Source organism: Panulirus ornatus, chromosome 19 (assembly GCF_036320965.1).
Source record: "Panulirus ornatus isolate Po-2019 chromosome 19, ASM3632096v1, whole genome shotgun sequence".
Taxonomy (NCBI): Eukaryota; Metazoa; Arthropoda; class Malacostraca; order Decapoda; family Palinuridae; genus Panulirus; species Panulirus ornatus.
Genome location: NC_092242.1, coordinates 20,969,998 through 20,991,895, shown reverse-complemented (window position 1 = coordinate 20,991,895; position 21,898 = coordinate 20,969,998).

Below are 21,898 nucleotides of genomic sequence, written 5' to 3'. Positions count from 1 at the left end.
CAGTTGTTGTTCGCTGATGATACAGCGCTGGTGGCTGATTCATGTGAGAAACTGCAGAAGCTGGTGACTGAGTTTGGAAAAGTGTGTGGAAGAAGAAAGTTAAGAGTAAATGTGAATAAGAGCAAGGTTATTAGGTACAGTAGGGTTGAGGGTCAAGTCAATTGGGAGGTGAGTTTGAATGGAGAAAAAACTGGAGGAAGTGAAGTGTTTTAGATATCTGGGAGTGGATCTGGCAGCGGATGGAACCATGGAAGCGGAAGTGGATCATAGGGTGGGGAGGGGCGAAAATCCTGGGGGCCTGAAGAATGTGTGGAAGTCGAGAACATTATCTCGGAAAGCAAAAATGGGTATGTTTGAAGGAATAGTGGTTCCAACAATGTTGTATGGTTGCGAGGCGTGGGCTATGGATAGAGTTGTGCGCAGGAGGATGGATGTGCTGGAAATGAGATGTTTGAGGACAATGTGTGGTGTGAGGTGGTTTGATCGAGTGAGTAACGTAAGGGTAAGAGAGATGTGTGGAAATAAAAAGAGCGTGGTTGAGAGAGCAGAAGAGGGTGTTTTGAAGTGGTTTGGGCACATGGAGAGGATGAGTGAGGAAAGATTGACCAAGAGGATATATGTGTCGGAGGTGGAGGGAACAAGGAGAAGAGGGAGACCAAATTGGAGGTGGAAAGATGGAGTGAAAAAGATTTTGTGTGATCGGGGCCTGAATATGCAGGAGGGTGAAAGGAGGGCAAGGAATAGAGTGAATTGGAGCGATGTGGGGTTGACGTGCTGTCAGTGGATTGAAGCAAGGCATGTGAAGCGTCTGGGTAAACCATGGAAAGCTGTGTAGGTATGTATATTTGCGTGTGTGGACGTATGTATAATACATGTGTATGGGGGGGGGGGGCCATTTCTTTCGTCTGTTTCCTTGCGCTACCTCGCAAACGCGGGAGACAGCGACAAAGTATAATAAATAAAAAAATAATATATATATATATATATATAATATATTCATTATACTTTGTCGCTGTCTCCCGCGTTAGCGAGATAGCGTGTATGTGTGTGTGTGTGTGTGTGTGTGTGTGTGTGTGTGTGTGTGTGTGTGTGTGTGTGTGAGTGTGTTGTGTTGTGTGTGTGTGTGGAGTGTGTGTGTGTGTGTGTGTGAGTGTGTGTGTGAGTGCGCGTGAGTGTGTGTGTGTGTGTGTGTGTGTGTGTGTGTGTGTGTGTGTGTGTGTGTGTGTGTGTGTGTGTGCGTAAAACTTTGTATCATAGTCATAAGAACACGTTTAGGGAAAGTAATTACCCGACTCCCTAATTACTCAGCAAAATCAATCACATTTCAGACACACACACAAGGAAAGCCCAGAAACTAGAGCGGAGGGAATAAGATTCCACGGTAATTACTGGAGCTTCTCATCCCGTTAATATCGCTATTAATCTCCTAACGCGATCAACAGAAGTGCCCAAGTTCCCCATGATCTTCCACTGCCACCAACCTCAGTAAACTTTTTCACAGTGGGAGTCGTAACCACACACTCGCGTGACGTGTTGAGGACTCAAGTGTACTTCTCTGTTTATGGAGAAGCTGAGGTGTGAGTAACATTATATTCCCAGAGGACACTTGGCCCTATCTGAGGCTAACATGTCCTCAAGACTGGCCAAAATGTTCTATATTTACAAATGACATAAGACTGAAGATGTAATCACGCCAGAGGATTGTTCAGAGTTAGGTTAATGGCAACAAGCTAAGCGTTTAATTCAAGCGTAACTAAACCTCAGCTTTTCTCCACGTCGTCATCTGCAGGGTAAGATCTTGTTCCAAAGGTGAATTTACCGTGGCTTATCCATACTGGATTTGCCATCTGAGAGACAAAGGCCTCATTAGTGTGCCAGTAGCCCAAGGATCTCACTTGCAAGAGACATCGTCTTTGATGATATCAATCACTTATCTGTGCCAGGCCTAGGCTAGAGGTTAGGTGAAGAGAAAGTTCTGTAGCCATGTTGCTCCGTCACTTTAAAATTATATATCTACCATCATATATATTATATATATATATATATATATATATATATATATATATAATATATATATATATATATATATTATATATAATATATTCTAGATACATTATCTCTTCATGTAACTTGGTTTCCATTTTGGCCATCACTTTCTTGAATTCGCTTTCTTCACATGTTTTCGAACTCGTCTCTCTACTGTGTCCTGTGGCCGATCGACTCAGATTTCAAAGAAGTGATGGACACGGAACTTGTCAAATTAACTCTGCAACTTGAAAGTTGAAATTACCTCTCCCCGTTTTCTTCTGCTCCCCGACAAGGAAGTGATTCCGTAACAGCTCTCCTCCTCCCTCCAGCCCAGCCTCCGTACTTCAGGAAGAGCATTTGTTGCCCTCCGCTCCACCTTGTCTATGAGTGTGTCTTCGAACTGGGTGATCAAACCGGTGATACATATATATATATGCCTGAGCCTCACACACGTTGTGAATCTATTCTTCAACGTCCATTTCCCTGGGTACGTGAAGGCACCGCCATCAATGACTGGTATTGTTCAGATTGTGTTTATCACTGACACCTGCCAATAACCAATGCTCTTTCTCCATCGCCTCGCTCAAAAAAATGAGCACACATGGTCGTTTTCGCTCAACAGGCACTCGCCTCTCTCTCTCTCTCTCTCTCTCTCTCTCTCTCTCTCTCTCTCTCTCTCTCTCTCTCTCTCTCTCTCGAGTCTTGTCATACATTTCAAAATGGTCTACTGAATGTTTCTACACACACACACACACACACACACACAACACACACACACACTGACTAAACACAGCAGGACCCCCATCCTACGGGTGGTATGAGTTACGATCCTTGTATAGCCGACCTGTATGTTGTGTACAAGTCTTAATGCTTTCCAGCGTAAGGTGTTGGGTGATGTGTCGTCCAGTGATATAACTTGGGAGTTACCATTCAACTTTTATATTTCCTCCTTGACTTCATATTTAAGTTTCCCCTCCGAGTCCTTGGCTCTGATAAAGTTATTTGTTACATATCTTACAAAATGCTCCATGGTAATTCACAGGTAGTTTTGGTTCTAAACCTGCCTTTGTCTATAAGGTGTCCCTTCACCACGTCTCTGCTGCTTCTGTCCTTACTCATCTGTACTTATTCATTTTAAGTTCTGTCTGTCTATTGCACCATTCATACCATCTTTATATTATGACACTACTTTCTTTAGCTCTTTGACCTCTTTCCTACAATGCTCCTCTGTGACTTGTCGTATCCAGCCACTTGGCACCTAAACACTCTCTTGCCACACCATTGCTCCTGACTGTGTCTGTGGCTACAGTGTGTGTGTGTGTGTGTAGTGTGTGTGTGTGTGTTGTGTGTGTGTGTGTGTGTGGGTGTGGGTGTGTGTGTGTGTGTGTGACGATATGCCAAGTTATGTATTATGCAGTAAAATGCGAATATAAATACTATAAGCACATGTTAATACTCCTGGTGCTGGCTGCTACCCTCAATCACTTGATCTGCATGTTCACCTCAACCAACACGACCGAATGTTCATCTGAAAACCACCAGGAAACAAATGTTCACCTCAACCATCGTGACCAGAAGTTCACTTCAACCAATACGAACTCAATGCTCACGTCACTCAACATGACCCAATGTTCACCTCAACCATCGTGACCAGAAGTTCACTTCAACCAATACGAACTCAATGCTCACGTCACTCAACATGACCCAATGTTCACCTCAACCAACACGACCACATGTCCATCTGAAAACCACCAAGAAACAAATGTTCACCTCAACCATTGTGACCAGAAGTTCACTTCAACCACCATGTCCAAACGCTCACCTCAACCAGCATAACCAGATACTTCAACCAACCACGACCAAATGCTCGCCTGGATCACCACCACCAACTGCTCATTGGGCAGACTAAAAGGCCTGGGTAAACAGTTTTCTGGTCCATGAAAAATGAGGCAGCGAATGTTATTTGCAGTTTGTACTGACTGGCCACATTCTTAAGCTTCTGCCTGACACGCAATATTTTCGATGTGTCTTTAAAAGGGAGATAATCTCTCTCTCTCTCTCTCTCTCTCTCTCTCTCTCTCTCTCTCTCTCTCTCTCTCTCTCTCTCTCTCTCTCTCTCTCTCACTATATATATATATAATATATATAGGGAATGGGAACTTCAGTGAAGGGCGCAAATGGGGAGGTGATAACAAGTAATGGTGATGTGAGAAGGAGATGGAGTGAGTATTTTGAAGGTTTGTTGAATGTGTTTGATGATAGAGTGGCAGATATTGGGTGTTTTGGTCGAGGTGGTGTGCAAAGTGAGAGGGTTAGGGAAAATGATTTGGTAAACAGAGAAGAGGTAGTAAAAGCTTTGCGGAAGATGAAAGCCGGCAAGGCAGCAGGTTTGGATGGTATTGCAGTGGAATTTATTAAAAAAGGGGGTGACTGTATTGTTGACTGGTTGGTAAGGTTATTTAATGTATGTATGACTCACGGTGAGGTGCCTGAGGATTGGCGGAATGCGTGCATAGTGCCATTGTACAAAGGCAAAGGGGATAAGAGTGAGTGCTCAAATTACAGAGGTATAAGTTTGTTGAGTATTCCTGGTAAATTATATGGGAGGGTATTGATTGAGAGGGTGAAGGCATGTACAGAGCATCAGATTGGGGAAGAGCAGTGTGGTTTCAGAAGTGGTAGAGGATGTGTGGATCAGGTGTTTGCTTTGAAGAATGTATGTGAGAAATACTTAGAAAAGCAAATGGATTTGTATGTAGCATTTATGGATCTGGAGAAGGCATATGATAGAGTTGATAGAGATGCTCTGTGGAAGGTATTAAGAATATATGGTGTGGGAGGCAAGTTGTTAGAAGCAGTGAAAAGTTTTTATCGAGGATGTAAGGCATGTGTACGTGTAGGAAGAGAGGAAAGTGATTGGTTCTCAGTGAATGTAGGTTTGCGGCAGGGGTGTGTGATGTCTCCATGGTTGTTTAATTTGTTTATGGATGGGGTTGTTAGGGAGGTGAATGCAAGAGTTTTGGAAAGAGGGGCAAGTATGAAGTCTGTTGGGGATGAGAGAGCTTGGGAAGTGAGTCAGTTGTTGTTCGCTGATGATACAGCGCTGGTGGCTGATGCATGTGAGAAACTGCAGAAGCTGGTGACTGAGTTTGGTAAAGTGTGTGAAAGAAGAAAGTTAAGAGTAAATGTGAATAAGAGCAAGGTTATTAGGTACAGTAGGGTTGAGGGTCAATTCAATTGGGAGGTGAGTTTGAATGGAGAAAAACTGGAGGAAGTGAAGTGTTTTAGATATCTGGGAGTGGATCTGGCAGCGGATAGAACCATGGAAGCGGAAGTGGATCATAGGGTGGGGGAGGGGGCGAAAATTCTGGGAGCCTTGAAGAATGTGTGGAAGTCGAGAACATTATCTCGGAAAGCAAAAATGGGTATGTTTGAAGGAATAGTGGTTCCAACAATGTTGTATGGTTGCGAGGCGTGGGCTATGGATAGAGTTGTGCGCAGGAGGATGGATGTGCTGGAAATGAGATGTTTGAGGACAATGTGTGGTGTGAGGTGGTTTGATCGAGTAAGTAACGTAAGGGTAAGAGAGATGTGTGGAAATAAAAAGAGCGTGGTTGAGAGAGCAGAAGAGGGTGTTTTGAAATGGTTTGGGCACATGGAATGAGTGAGGAAAGATTGACCAAGAGGATATATGTGTCGGAGGTGGAGGGAACGAGGAGAAGAGGGAGACCAAATTGGAGGTGGAAAGATGGAGTGAAAAAGATTTTGTGTGATCGGGGCCTGAACATGCACATATATCCTCTTGGTCAATCTTTCCTCACTCATTCTCTCCATGTGCCCAAACCATTTCAAAACACCCTCTTCTGCTCTCTCAACCACGCTCTTTTTATTTCCACACATCTTTCTTACCCTTACGTTACTTACTCGATCAAACCACCTCACACCACACATTGTCCTCAAACATCTCATTTCCAGCACATCCATCCTCCTGCGCACAACTCTATCCATAGTCCACGCCTCGCAACCATACAACATTGTTGGAACCACTATTCCTTCAAACATGCCCATTTTTGCTTTCCGAGATAATGTTCTCGACTTCCACACATTCTTCAAGGCTCCCAGAATTTTCGCCCCCTCCCCCACCCTATGATCCACTTCCGCTTCCATGGTTCTATCCGCTGCCAGATCCACTCCCAGATATCTAAAACACTTCACTTCCTCCAGTTTTTCTCCATTCAAACTCACCTCCCAATTGAATTGACCCTCAACCCTACTGTACCTAATAACCTTGCTCTTATTCACATTTACTCTTAACTTTCTTCTTTCACACACTTTACCAAACTCAGTCACCAGCTTCTGCAGTTTCTCACATGCATCAGCCACCAGCGCTGTATCATCAGCGAACAACAACTGACTCACTTCCCAAGCTCTCTCATCCCCAACAGACTTCATACTTGCCCCTCTTTCCAAAACTCTTGCATTCACCTCCCTAACAACCCCATCCATAAACAAATTAAACAACCATGGAGACATCACACACCCCTGCCGCAAACCTACATTCACTGAGAACCAATCACTTTCCTCTCTTCCTACACGTACACATGCCTTACATCCTCGATAAAAACTTTTCACTGCTTCTAACAACTTGGCTCCCACACCATATATTCTTAATACCTTCCACAGAGCATCTTTATCAACTCTATCATATGCCTTCTCCAGATCCATAAATGCTACATACAAATCCATTTGCTTTTCTAAGTATTTCTCACATACATTCTTCAAAGCAAACACCTGATCCACACATCCTCTACCACTTCTGAAACCACACTGCTCTTCCCCAGTCTGATGCTCTGTACATGCCTTCACCCTCTCAATCAATACCCTCCCATATAATTTGCCAGGAATACTCAACAAACTTATACCTCTGTAAAATGAGCACTCACTCTTATCCCCTTTGCCTTTGTACAATGGCACTATGCACGCATTCCGCCAATCCTCAGGCACCTCACCATGAGTCATACATACATTAAATAACTTTACCAACCAGTCAACAATACAGTCACCCCCTTTTTTAATAAATTCCACTGCAATACCATCCAAACCTGCTGCCTTGCCGGCTTTCATATTCCGCAAAGCTTTTACTACCTCTTCTCTGTTTACCAACTCATTTTCCCTAACCCTCGCACTTTGCACACCACCTCGACCAAAACACCCTATATATATATATATATATATATAATATATATATATATATATATATATATATATATATATATATACATATACGTGTGTGTGTGTGTGTGTGTGTGTGTGTGTGTGTTCCTAAGACCGATCAAACATGAACCACTTTCCATTATTTGCAGATACAAGAGGAGGAAAATGCACAAATGCACAAAGAAATTAAGTTTTCGTCTCTTTAAATATTTTCATTCCCTTCAGCTGATTGAAAACAAAAGCAGGACATATAGATATGGCTGACGTTGCTTGTCGCTTCAAAAGTATATTTTAATTTCCAATCCTCGATTCATCACGATGTTATTCACAGAAGCAGAACGAGAATGAGTACCTTCTCACACGCCCCTTCCCTTTAACAGAATAGTTACAAACAAGATAATGCCACTCTTCTGGTCATGTGTGACCAATCTTTTCCACGAAAGAGTGAGCTCTGTGGCAGACGATGGCTTAACCTGGGTGAGACTGCTGGTGTACGAACTGCCAGGAAGTCCATAGATGGATAGACGACCATCACAGAGGAGGGAAACGTACTCTCTCTCTCTCCTCTCTCTCTCTCTCTCTCTCTCTCTCTCTCTCTCTCTCTCTCTCTCTCTCTCTCTCCTCTCTCTCTCTCTCTGGGGAAGAAACTCCATGGAAACGACTCCTTGCAATAACCATATTGGAACCCGGTGCCTCTTCTCGCTCCTCCCGTTTTCTGTGCTGACGACGCCCTCTTTAGCTTCATACACACTCGTGCAGTAGTCAGCCTACCCCGACAGTCCGACAGCTCTCACTTTATGTCTCCTCCACCCACATTCTATGTCTCCTCCATCCTCACTCTACGTCTCCCCCACATTCCCTCTATGTCTCCTCCACCTTCCATATACGTCTCCTCCACCTTCCCTCTACGTCTCCTCCACCTTCCCTCTACGTCTCCTCCACCTTCCCTCTACGTCTCCTCCACCTTCCCTCTACGTCTCCTCCATCCTCCCTCTATGTCTCTTCCATCCTTCCTCCACGTCTCTTCCACCCGAGCCCCACAGCATCACCATCCACAACAGCCACACAGCATCACCACAGGATCACCCACCACAGCCACACAGCATCACCACAGGATCATCCACCACAGCCACACAGCATCACCACAGGATCATCCACCACAGCCACAAAGCATCACCACAGGATCACCCACCACAGCCACACAACATCACCACAGGATCATCCACTACAGCCACACAGCATCACCACAGGATCATCCACCACAGCCACACAGCATCACCACAGGACCATCCACCACAGCCACACAGGATCACCACAGGACCATCCACCACAGCTACACAGCATCACCACAGGATCATCCACCACAGCTACAGAGCATCACCACAGGATCACCCACCAAAGCCACACAACATCACCACAGGACCATCCACCACAGCCACACAGCATCACCACAGGATCATCCACCACAGCCACACAGGATCACCACAGGATTATCCACCACAGCCACACAGCATCACCATCCACCACAGCCACACAGCATCACCATCCACCACAGCCACACAGGATCACCACAGGATCATCCACCACAGCCACGCAGCATCACCATCCACCACAGCCACACAGCATCACCATCCACCACAGCCACACAGCATCACCATCCACCACAGCCAAGCAGCATCACCACAGGATCATCCATCATAGCCACACAGCATCACCATTAACCACAGCCACACAGCATCACCACAGGATCATCCACCACAGCCACACAGCATCACCATCCACCACAGCCACACAGCATCACGACAGGATCATCCACAACAGCCACACAGCATCACCACAGGATCATCCACCACAGCTACACAGCATCACCACAGGATCATCTACCACAGCCACACAGCATCACCACAGGACCATCCACCACAGCCACACAGCATCATCACAGGACCATCCACCACAGCCACACAGCATCACCACAGGATCATCCACCACAGCCACACAGCATCACCACAGGACCATCCACCACAGCTACACAGCATCACCACAGGATCATCTACCACAGCCACACAGCATCACCACAGGACCATCCACCACAGCTACACAGCATCACCACAGGATCATCCACCACAGCCACACGGCATCACCACAGGACCATCCACCATAGCTACACAGCATCATCACAGCATCACCCACCACAGCTACACAGCATCACCACAGGATCATCCACCACAGCCACACAGCATCACCACAGGATCATCTACCACAGCCACACAGCATCACCACAGGACCATCCACCACAGCCACACAGCATCACCACAGGATCATCCACCACAGCCACACAGCATCACCACAGGACCATCCACCACAGCCACACAGCATCACCACAGGATCATCCACCACAGCCACACAGCTTCACCACAGGACCATCCACCACAGCTACACAGCATCACCACAGGATCATCCACCACAGCTACAAACATCACCACAGTATCATCCACCACAGCCACACAGCATCACCACAGGATCATCCACCACAGCTACACAGCATCACCACAGTATTATCCACCACAGCCACACTATCACCACAGGATCATCCACCACAGCCACACGGCATCACCACAGGACCATCCACCACAGCTACACAGCATCACCACAGGATCATCCACCACAGCCAAACAGCATCACCACAGGACCATCCACCACAGCTACACAGCATCACCACAGTATTATCCACCACAGCCACACTATCACCACAGGATCATCCACCACAGCCACACAGCATCACCACAGGACCATCCACCACAGCTACACAGCATCACCACAGTATTATCCACCACAGCCACACTATCACCACAGGATCATCCACCACAGCCACACGGCATCACCACAGGATCATCCACCACATCCACACAGCATCACCACAGGATCATCCACCACAGCCACACAGCATCACCACAGGATCATCCACCACAGCCACACAGCATCACCACAGGATCATCCACCACAGCCACACTATCACCACAGGATCATCCACCACAGCCACACGGCATCACCACAGGATCATCCACCACATCCACACAGCATCACCACAGGATCATCCACCACAGCCACACTATCACCACAGGATCATCCACCACAGCCACACAGCATCACCACAGGACCATCCACCACAGCTACACAGCACCACCACAGGATCATCCACCACAACCACACGGCATCACCACAGGACCATCCACCACAGCCACACTATCACCACAGGATCATCCACCACAGCCACACAGCATCACCACAGGACCATCCACCACAGCTACACAGCACCACCACAGGATCATCCACCACAACCACACGGCATCACCACAGGATCATCCACCACATCCACACAGCATCACCACAGGATCATCCACCACAGCCACACTATCACCACAGGATCATCCACCACAGCCACACGCATCACCACAGGATCATCCACCACATCCACACAGCATCACCACAGGATCATCCACCACAGCCACACTATCACCACAGGATCATCCACCACAGCCACACAGCATCACCACAGGATCATCCACCACAGCCACACGGCATCACCACAGGACCATCCACCACAGCCACACAGCATCACCACAGGATCATCCACCACAACCACACTATCACCACAGGATCATCCACCACAGCCACACAGCATCACCACAGGATCATCCACCACAGCCTCACAGCATCACCACAGGACCATCCACCACAGCCACACAGCATCACCACAGGACCATCCACCACAGCCACACGCATCACCACAGGACCATCTACCACAGCTACACAGCATCACCACAGGACCATCCACCACAGCTACACAGCATCACCACAGGACCATCCACCACAGCTACACAGCATCACCACGGGATCATCCACTACAGCCACACAGCATCAGCACAGGACCATCCACCACAGCTACACAGCATCATCACAGCATCATCCACCACAGCCACACAGCATCATCACAGCATCATCCACCACAGCCACACAGCATCATCACAGCATCATCCACCACAGCCACACAGCATCACCACAGGATCATCCACCACAGCCACACAGCATCACCATCCACCACAGCCACACAGCATCATCACAGGACCATCCACCAGGCCCCCCACCATTACCCCAGGGAGGCCCACCCAGCAGGTTTATCTTACCCAACCTGCAGGTTTATTTTCTGAACTGAAGTTGACAATTCTTTTCTCCTCGAGTTTTTCTCAGTACGTCCTGGGAAAGATACTGGGCCCTTTGTGTGTGTGTGTGTTGTGTGTGTGTGTGTGTGTGTGTTGTCCATCCTTCCTTCGTGTATGTGTGTGTGGGGATATATATATATATATATATATATATATATATATATATATATATATATATATTATATATATATATATATATATCTTTTTTCTTTCTTTCAAACTATTCGCCATTTCCCGCATTAACGAGGTAGCGTTAAGAACAGAGGACTGGGCCTTTGAGGGAATACCCTCACCTGGCCCAATTCTCTGTTCCTTCTTTTGGAAAATTGAAAAAAAAAAAAAAAAAAAAAAAAAAAAAAAAACGAGAGGGGAGGATTTCCAGCCCCCCGCTCCCTCCCCTTTTAGTCGCCTTCTACGACACGCAGGGAATACGTGGGAAGTATTCTTAATCCCCTATCCCCTATCTGCTGATACTCACAAGGAACCCCATTCTCGTACGTCCCCTGACGACGTATTAATCACACAAAAGTTCGCTTGGGAGTTGTCGTCTTTCAATTTTTCTTTGTGGTTATCAACAAACTCTGATTACTTGCATGATCTGACCTACTGCAATATCTATTTATCTATCTATCTATCTATCTATCTATCTATCTATATATATATATATATATATATATATATATATATATATATCTATATATATATTATATATATATATATATATTCATTTATTTATTTTGCTTTGTCGCTGTCTCCCGCGTTTCCGAGGTAGCGCAAGGAAACAGACGAAAGAAATGGCCTAACCCACCCCCATACACATGTATATACATACACGTCCACACACGCAAATATACATACCTATACATCTCAATTTACACATATATATACACACACAGACACATACATATATACCCATGCACACAATTCACATTGTCTGCCTTTATTCATTCCCATTGCCACCTCGCCACACATGGAATACCATCCCCCTCCCCCCTCATGTGTGCGAGGTAGCACTAGGAAAAGACAACAAAGGCCCCATTCGTTCACACTCAGTCTCTAGCTGTCATACAATAATGCCCGAAACCACAGCTCCCTTTCCACATCCAGGCCCCACACAACTTTCCATGGTTTACCTCAGACGCTTCACATGCCCTGATTCAATCCACTGACAGCACGTCAACCCCGGTAAACCACATCGATCCAATTCACTCTATTCCTTGCCCGCCTTTCACCCTCCTGCATGTTCAGGCCCCGATCGCTCAAAATCTTTTTCACTCCATCTTTCCACCTCCAATTTGGTCTCCCACTTCTCCTCGTTCCCTCCACCTCCGACACATGTATCCTCTTGGTTAATCTTTCCTCACTCATTCTCTACATGTGCCCAAACCATTTCAAAACACCCTCTTCTGCTCTCTCAACCACGTTCTTTTTATTTCCATACATCTCTCTTACCCTTATATTACTTACTCGATCAAACCACCTCACACCACACATTGTCCTCAAACATCTCATTTCCAGCACATCCACCCTCCTGCGCACAACTCTATCCATAGCCCACGCCTCGCAACCGTACAACATTGTTGGAACCACTACTCCTTCAAACATACCCATTTTTGCTTTCCGAGATAATGTTCTCGACTTCCACACATTCTTCAAGGCTCCCAGGATTTTCGCCCCCTCCCCCACCCTATGATTCACTTCCGCTTTCATGGTTCCATCCACTGCCAGATCCACTCCCAGATATCTAAAACACTTTACTTCCTCCAGTTTTTCTCCATTCAAACTTACCTCCCAATTGACTTGACCCTCAACCTTACTGTACCAAATAACCTTGCTCTTATTCACATTTACCCTTAACTTTCTTCTTTCACACACTTTACCAAACTCAGTCACCAGCTTCTGCAGTTTCTCACATGAATCAGCCACCAGCGCTGTATCATCAGCGAACAACAACTGACTCACTTCCCAAGCTCTCTCATCCACAACAGACTTCATACTTGCCCCTCTTTCCAAAACTCTTGCATTCACCTCCCTAACAACCCCATCCATAAACATATTAAACAACCATGGAGACATCACACACCCCTGCCGCAAACCTACATTCACTGAGACCCAATCACTTTCCTCTCTTCCTACACGTACACATGCCTTACATCCTCGATAAAAATTTTTCACTGCTTCTAAAAACTTGCCTCCCACACCATATATTCTTAATACCTTCCACAGAGCATCTCTATCAACTCTATCACATGCCTTCTCCAGATCCATAAATGCTACATACAAATTCATTTGCTTTTCTAAGTATTTCTCACATACATTCTTCAAAGCAAACACCTGATCCACACATCCTCTACCACTTCTGAAACCACACAGCTCTTCCCCAATCTGATGCTCTGTACATGCCTTCACCCTCTCAATCAATACCCTCCCACATAATTTACCAGGAATACTCAACAAACTTATACCTCTGTAATTTGAGCACTCACTCTTATCCCCTTTGCCTTTGTACAATGGCACTATGCACGCATTCCGCCAATCCTCAGGCACCTCACCATGAGTCATACATACATCAAATAACCTTACCAACCAGTCAACAATACAGTCACCCCTTTTTTAATAAATTCCACTGCAATACCACTGCAATATATATATATATATATATATATATATATATATATATATATAATATATATATATATATATATATTGGAAAGGATCACAATTTTGCGCGTGATCAAGATATTCCTATGAGCCCACGGGGAAAATGAAACACGAAAAGTTCCCAAGTGCACTTTCGTGTAATAATCACATCATCAGGGGAGACACAAGAGAGAAATATAACAGTCAGTTGATATACATCGAAGAGACGAAGCTAGGACGCCATTTGGTAAACATGTGATTGTCCAAAACAATCACATGTTTACCAAAGAACTTTCCATGGTTTATCCCAGACGCTTCACATGCCCTGGTTCAATCCAATGACAGCACGTCGACCCCGGTATACCACATTGATCCAATTCACTCTATTCCTTGCCCGCCTTTCACCCTCCTGCATGTTCAGGCCCCGATCACTCAAAATCTTTTTCACTCCATCTTTCCACCTCCAATTTGGTCTCCCACTTCTCCTCGTTCCCTTCACCTCCGACACATATATCCTCTTTGTCAATCTTTCCTCACTCATTCTCTCCATGTGCCCAAACCATTTCAAAATACCCTCTTCTGCTCTCTCAACCACGCTCTTTTTATTTCCACACATCTCTCTTACCCTTACATTACTTACCCGATCAAACCACCTCACACCACATATTGTCCTCAAACATCTCATTTCCAGCACATCCACCTTCCTGCACACAACTCTATCCATAGCCCACGCCTCGCAACCGTACAACATTGTTGGAACCACTATTCCTTCAAACATACCCATTTTTGCTTTCGGAGATAATATATATATATATATATATATATATATATATATATATATATATATATATATATATATGCATTATCTATGCATTATACATGACAGCTAGAGACTGAGTGTGAACGAATGTGGCCTTTGTTGTCTTTTCCTAGCGCTACCTCGCGCGCATGCGGGGGGAAGGGGGCTGTCATTTCATGTGTGGCAGGGTGGCGACGGGAATGAATAAAGGCAGACAGTATGAATGATGTGCATGTGTATATGTCTGTGTATGTAATATATGTATACGTTGAAATGTATAGGTATGTATATGTGCGTGTGTAGAAGTGCATGTACATACATGCGTATGCGGGTGGGTTGGGCCATTCTTTCGTCTGTTTCCTTGAGCTACCTGGCTGACGCGGGAGACAGCGACAAAGTATAATAATATAAAAGAAATAGATGATATATATATATATATATATATATATATATATATATATATAATATATATATATATATATATTCTTTCCTTGAGATAATTACTCTTTAAATGTTCTCCATCATTCCTATTTTCCTTCATGACTTCTGCTCTGTGCACGTCTCTCTTATTCCCACCACCTTAAGGACAATCTAAGACCCAAGCTACGACGGAAATCTATTTTTCATTCTCATGACTTGCCTGTCGTCATCCTGCATATTATCATATACTCATATCCAAGTCCTTTTCTATTTTGTATATTTCTCCTGCATTTAACAATAGTTCTTATCTACTTTTCTAATCTTTTTTTTATCTACATTTGTTTATTGTTCCCTCACCCTTTTACTCTTTGTTCCACTCGTGTTCCACTGTGTAAGTAACCACGTCCTCTGCTCTCTCAGCCAGTGTTTTCTCAGTGTGTTCTCTCATCTGGTGTTCTCAGCCAGACCTTCGTCGACGTGGTTCATCAGCCGCCCCACAATTCCCCTGGTCACTCAGCTTCGTCTGTCGCATCTGTGCTCCTTCTACATTAGGGTGGGTAAAGAGAAGGTGGGACAGGGGAAGGGAGAGTTTTGAAATGGCAGTGAGGACTGAGGTGTGTCTGTGTGCAGGTCCAGCCTCTCTCTCTCTCTCTCTCTCTCTCTCTCTCTCTCTCTCTCTCTCTCTCTCTCTCTCTCTATCCCTAACCACTGTCTGGACCACTGACCACTTCCCCCCTGGATGAAGGGCACCACCGTCACCTGCCCGGCCCAACACACACCCACGACCAAGGTCGACCTCTGGTGACGGTTAATTGTAGTGATAAGTAACTCAGTTCCTACTTAAGATAACGACTTATAAGTAACATACAGTCATGCTGTGGTTCGACGATGATTACTTGAGCTGAAGAATTGTCATGTTACTCATGTTAAGGTTGTGACAACAGCAGCAGCAGGCCAGACAACGGGGTGTGAAGAATGGGAGGAACTCTCCGTGAGGATCAGGGGAGCCAGGAGTAGGAGACCGGACACCTGAGGAGGAGACAAGGACCAGGTGCTGAGGAAGGTGAGGGGGCCAGGTGCTGAGGAAGACAAGGACCAGGTGCTGAGGAAGGTGAGGGGGTCAGGTGCTGAGGAAGACAAGGACCAGGTGCTGAGGAAGGTGAGGGGGCCAGGTGCTGAGGAAGACAAGGACCAGGTGCTGAGGAAGGTGAGGGGGTCAGGTGCTGAGGAAGACAAGGACCAGGTGCTGAGGAAGGTGAGGGGGCCAGGTGCTGAGGAAGGTGAGGGGGCCAGGTGCTGAGGAAGACAAGCTCCACTTCTCTGGGAACAAGGGAACGGCAGTAGGAGACCTGCCAGTTCTGCAGGATACAAGAACCAGGTGCTGGTCTCTTCCCCTAGTAGGATTCAGCTGTACTACATCTAGGAGGATGAGTAATATCAGGACCCACCCATACTGCATCTAGGAGGGTGAGTAATATCAGGACCCACCCATACTACATCTAGGAGGATGAGTAATATCAGGACCCACCCATACTGCATCTAGGAGGGTGAGTAATATCAGGACCCACCCATACTGCATCTAGGAGGGTGAGTAATATCAGGACCCACCCATACTGCATCTAGGAGGGTGAGTAATATCAGGACCCACCCATACTACATCTAGGAGGGTGAGTAATATCAGGACCCACCCATACTACATCTAGGAGGGTGAGTAATATCAGGACCCACCCATACTGCATCTAGGAGGATGAGTAATATCAGGACCCACCCATACTGCATCTAGGAGGGTGAGTAATATCAGGACCCACCCATACTGCATCTAGGAGGGTGAGTAATATCAGGACCCACCCATACTACATCTAGGAGGATGAGTAATATCAGGACCCACCCATACTGCATCTAGGAGGATGAGTAATATCAGGACCCACCCATACTACATCTAGGAGGGTGAGTAATATCAGGACCCACCCATACTGCATCTAGGAGGATGAGTAATATCAGGACCCACCCATACTACATCGAGGAGGATGAGTAATATCAGGACCCACCCATACTGCATCTAGGAGGATGAGTAATATCAGGACCCACCCATACTACATCTAGGAGGATGAGTAATATCAGGACCCACCCATACTGCATCTAGGAGGATGAGTAATATCAGGACCCACCCATACTACATCTAGGAGGGTGAGTAATATCAGGACCCACCCATACTGCATCTAGGAGGATGAGTAATATCAGGACCACCCATACTACATCCAGGAGGATGAGTAATATCAGGACCCACCCATACTGCATCTAGGAGGATGAGTAATATCAGGACCCACCCATACTACATCTAGGAGGATGAGTAATATCAGGACCCACCCATACTGCATCTAGGAGGATGAGTAATATCAGGACCCACCCATACTACATCTAGGAGGGTGAGTAATATCAGGACCCACCCATACTGCATCTAGGAGGATGAGTAATATCAGGACCCACCCATACTACATCCAGGAGGATGAGTAATATCAGGACCCACCCATACTGCATCTAGGAGGATGAGTAATATCAGGACCCACCCATACTACATCTAGGAGGATGAGTAATATCAGGACCCACCCATACTGCATCTAGGAGGATGAGTAATATCAGGACCCACCCATACTACATCTAGGAGGGTGAGTAATATCAGGACCCACCCATACTGCATCTAGGAGGATGAGTAATATCAGGACCCACCCATACTACATCTAGGAGGATGAGTAATATCAGGACCCACCCATACTGCATCTAGGAGGATGAGTAATATCAGGACCCACCCATACTACATCTAGGAGGATGAGTAATATCAGGACCCACCCATACTACATCTAGGAGGATGAGTAATATCAGGACCCACCCATACTACATCTAGGAGGGTGAGTAATATCAGGACCCACCCATACTACATCTAGGAGGGTGAGTAATATCAGGACCCACCCATACTACATCTAGGAGGGTGAGTAATATCAGGACCCACCCATACTACATCTAGGAGGATGAGTAATATCAGGACCCACCCATACTACATCTAGGAGGGTGAGTAATATCAGGACCCACCCATACTACATCTAGGAGGATGAGTAATATCAGGACCCACCCATACTGCATCTAGGAGGGTGAGTAATATCAGGACCCACCCATACTACATCTAGGAGGGTGAGTAATATCAGGACCCACCCATACTACATCTAGGAGGGTGAGTAATATCAGGACCCACCCATACTACATCTAGGAGGGTGAGTAATATCAGGACCCACCCATACTACATCTAGGAGGATGAGTAATATCAGGACCCACCCATACTACATCTAGGAGGGTGAGTAATATCAGGACCCACCCATACTACATCTAGGAGGATGAGTAATATCAGGACCCACCCATACTGCATCTAGGAGGGTGAGTAATATCAGGACCCACCCATACTACATCTAGGAGGGTGAGTAATATCAGGACCCACCCATACTACATCTAGGAGGGTGAGTAATATCAGGACCCACCCATACTGCATCTAGGAGGGTGAGTAATATGAGATGATTATGCACGCACTCTCCTCAGTAACACGAGAATTGGTTCAGCTTTCAGATTTTGGAGGTATGTCATTTTGAACCAAGGCTACATCCTTAATATAGAGTTAATTTCTTGGTTAAATTTTATGGCTCTGAGTCAGGACAGAGACAAACGAGCGAATATGTGGCGCTTGCGAGCCAGTGAAAAGCAGAGGCAAATTGAACACCGAATATAAAAAGAAATACTTGAGAACACTTAAAGAAAATGGAAAACAGATAGACACAAAAACGACATGTGGATTTGGAGAAGAAGTCGTTCCCTTCAAAGTTTCAGTTTTTTTTTCTAATCGGCTCATCCCTGGGTGGCTGTTGATGGATCGTCCTCTTCCCTTCCCTGTTAACAGTGGTATTCCTCAAGGTTCTCCCTTAACCCCGCACCCGCTCCCTCCGCCTTACCAGTGATCTACGCTCGACCAACACTCCGAAGCTCATGACTCACGTCTCCACACTGCTTCATCTATGACTCACGTCTCCACACTGCTTCATCTAAGACTCACGTCTCCACACTGCTTCATCTATGACTCACGTCTCCACACTGCTTCATCTATGACTCACGTCTCCACACTGCTTCATCTATGACTCACGTCTCCACACTGCTTCATCTATGACTCACGTCTCCACACTGCTTCATCTAAGACTCACGTCTTCACACTGCTTCATCTTACAAGATACCAGACTGGCTTACGCAAGTCCCCAAACATAAGTCTGCGGATGTAAACCTCAAGGTTCTCAAATGTCTCGGGTTTAAAATCCTGTTTCACGTAAAACAATCTTTGGACTTACGAACGACCCCTGTTTCACTCTATATCTGCGGGCTCAAGACTCCCAGCTTCGTATAAAGTCAACGGACCTCAGACATGTTATTCTTCATAAAAACGACGTGGGATAGCAAAAGTTTTTTCATAAAAATTCTACCAACTTACCGAAGCATAGTTCACGACATTAAAAAATCTATGGCCTTTCCCATCAACACGTCAACAGCAAATCTAATTACCAGCAAACTTCCTTAAATATGCCAGGTCTGTTTTGACTTCATTTTTTCTGTATACCATCTTCTACACCAGTGTGGGGGAAGGGGTCGTTAGTCGGTGTCTGGAGGATCGTAAACCTGGCCCTACTGACGACCATACAATGTCTCCGTGAGTGAGGCTGGAGGAAATGACGAAGAGGAAATGATGATTCTACACCCTCTCATGTACTTCTGTAGACCACGTCCCTCATGTACTACTGTACACCGCGTCCCTCATGTACTTCTGTAGACCACGTCCCTCATGTACCTCTGTAGACCACGTCCCCTCACGTAATTCTACAGACCACGTCCCTCATGTAATTCTACAGACCACGTCCCTCATGTACTTCTGCAGACCACGTTCCTCATGTACTTCTGCAGACCACGTCCCTCATGTACTTCTGCAGACCACGTCCCTCATGTAATTCTACAGACCACGTCCCTCATGTACTTCTGTAGACCACGTTCCTCATGTACTTCTGCAGACCACGTCCCTCATGTAATTCTACAGACCACGTCCCTCATGTACTTCTGTAGACCACGTCCCCTCACGTAATTCTACAGACCACGTCCCTCATGTAATTCTACAGACCACGTCCCTCATGTACTTCTGCAGACCACGTTCCTCATGTACCTCTGCAGACCACGTCCCTCATGTAATTCTACAGACCACGTCCCTCATGTACTTCTGTAGACCACGTCCCTCATGTACTTCTGCAGACTACGTCCCTCATGTACTTTTGCAGACCACGTCCCTCATGTACTTCTGTAGATCACGTCCCTCATGTACTTCTGCAGATCACGTCCCTCATGTACTTCTGCAGACCACGTCCCTCATGTACTTCTGTAGACCACGTCCCTCATGTACTTCTGCAGACCACGTCCCTCATGCACTTCTGCAGACCACGTCCCTCATGTACTTCTGTAGACCACGTTCCTCATGTACCTCTGCAGACCACGTCCCTCATGTACTTCTGCAGACCACGTCCCTCATGTACTTCTGTAGACCACGTCCCTCGTGTACTTCTGCAGACCACGTCCCTCGTACTTCTGCAGACCACGTCTCTCATGTACTTCTGTAGACCACGTCCCTCATGTGCTTCTGCAGATCACGTCCCTCATGTACGTCTGCAGACCACGTCCCTTATGTACTTCTGCAGACCACGTCCCTCATGTACTTCTGCAGATCACGTCCCTCATGTACGTCTGCAGACCACGTCCCTCATGTACGTCTGCAGACCACGTCCCTTATGTACTTCTGTAGACCACGTCCCTCATGTAATTCTGCAGACCACGTCCCTCATGTACGTCTGCAGACCACGTCCCTTATGTACTTCTGCAGACCACGTCTCTCATGTACTTCTGCAGACCACGTCCCTCATGTACTTCAGTAGACCACGTCCCTCATGTACTTCCGCAGACCACGTCCCTCATGTACTTCTGCAGACCACGTCCCTCATATACTTCTGCAGACCACGTCCCTCATGTACTTCTGCAGACCACGTCCATCATGTAATTCTACAGACCACGTCCCTCATGTACTTCTGTAGACCACATCCCTCATGTACTTCTGCAGACCACGTCCCTCATGTAATTCTGCAGACCAAGTCCCTTATGAACTTCTGCAGACCACGTCCCTCATGTACTTCTGCAGACCACGTCCCTCATGTACTTCTGCAGACCATGTCCCTCGTGTACTTCTGTAGACCACGTCCCTCATGTACTTCTGCAGACCACGTCCCTCACGTAATTCTACAGACCACGTCCCTCATGTACTTCTGTAGACCACGTCCCTCATGTACTTCTGTAGACGACGTCCCTCATGTACTTCTGCAGACCACGTCCCTCATGTACTTCTGCAGACCATGTCTCTCATGTACTTCTGCAGACCACGTCCCTCATGTACTTCTGTAGATCACGTCCCTCATGTACTTCTGCAGACCACGTCCCTCATGTACTTCTGCAGACCACG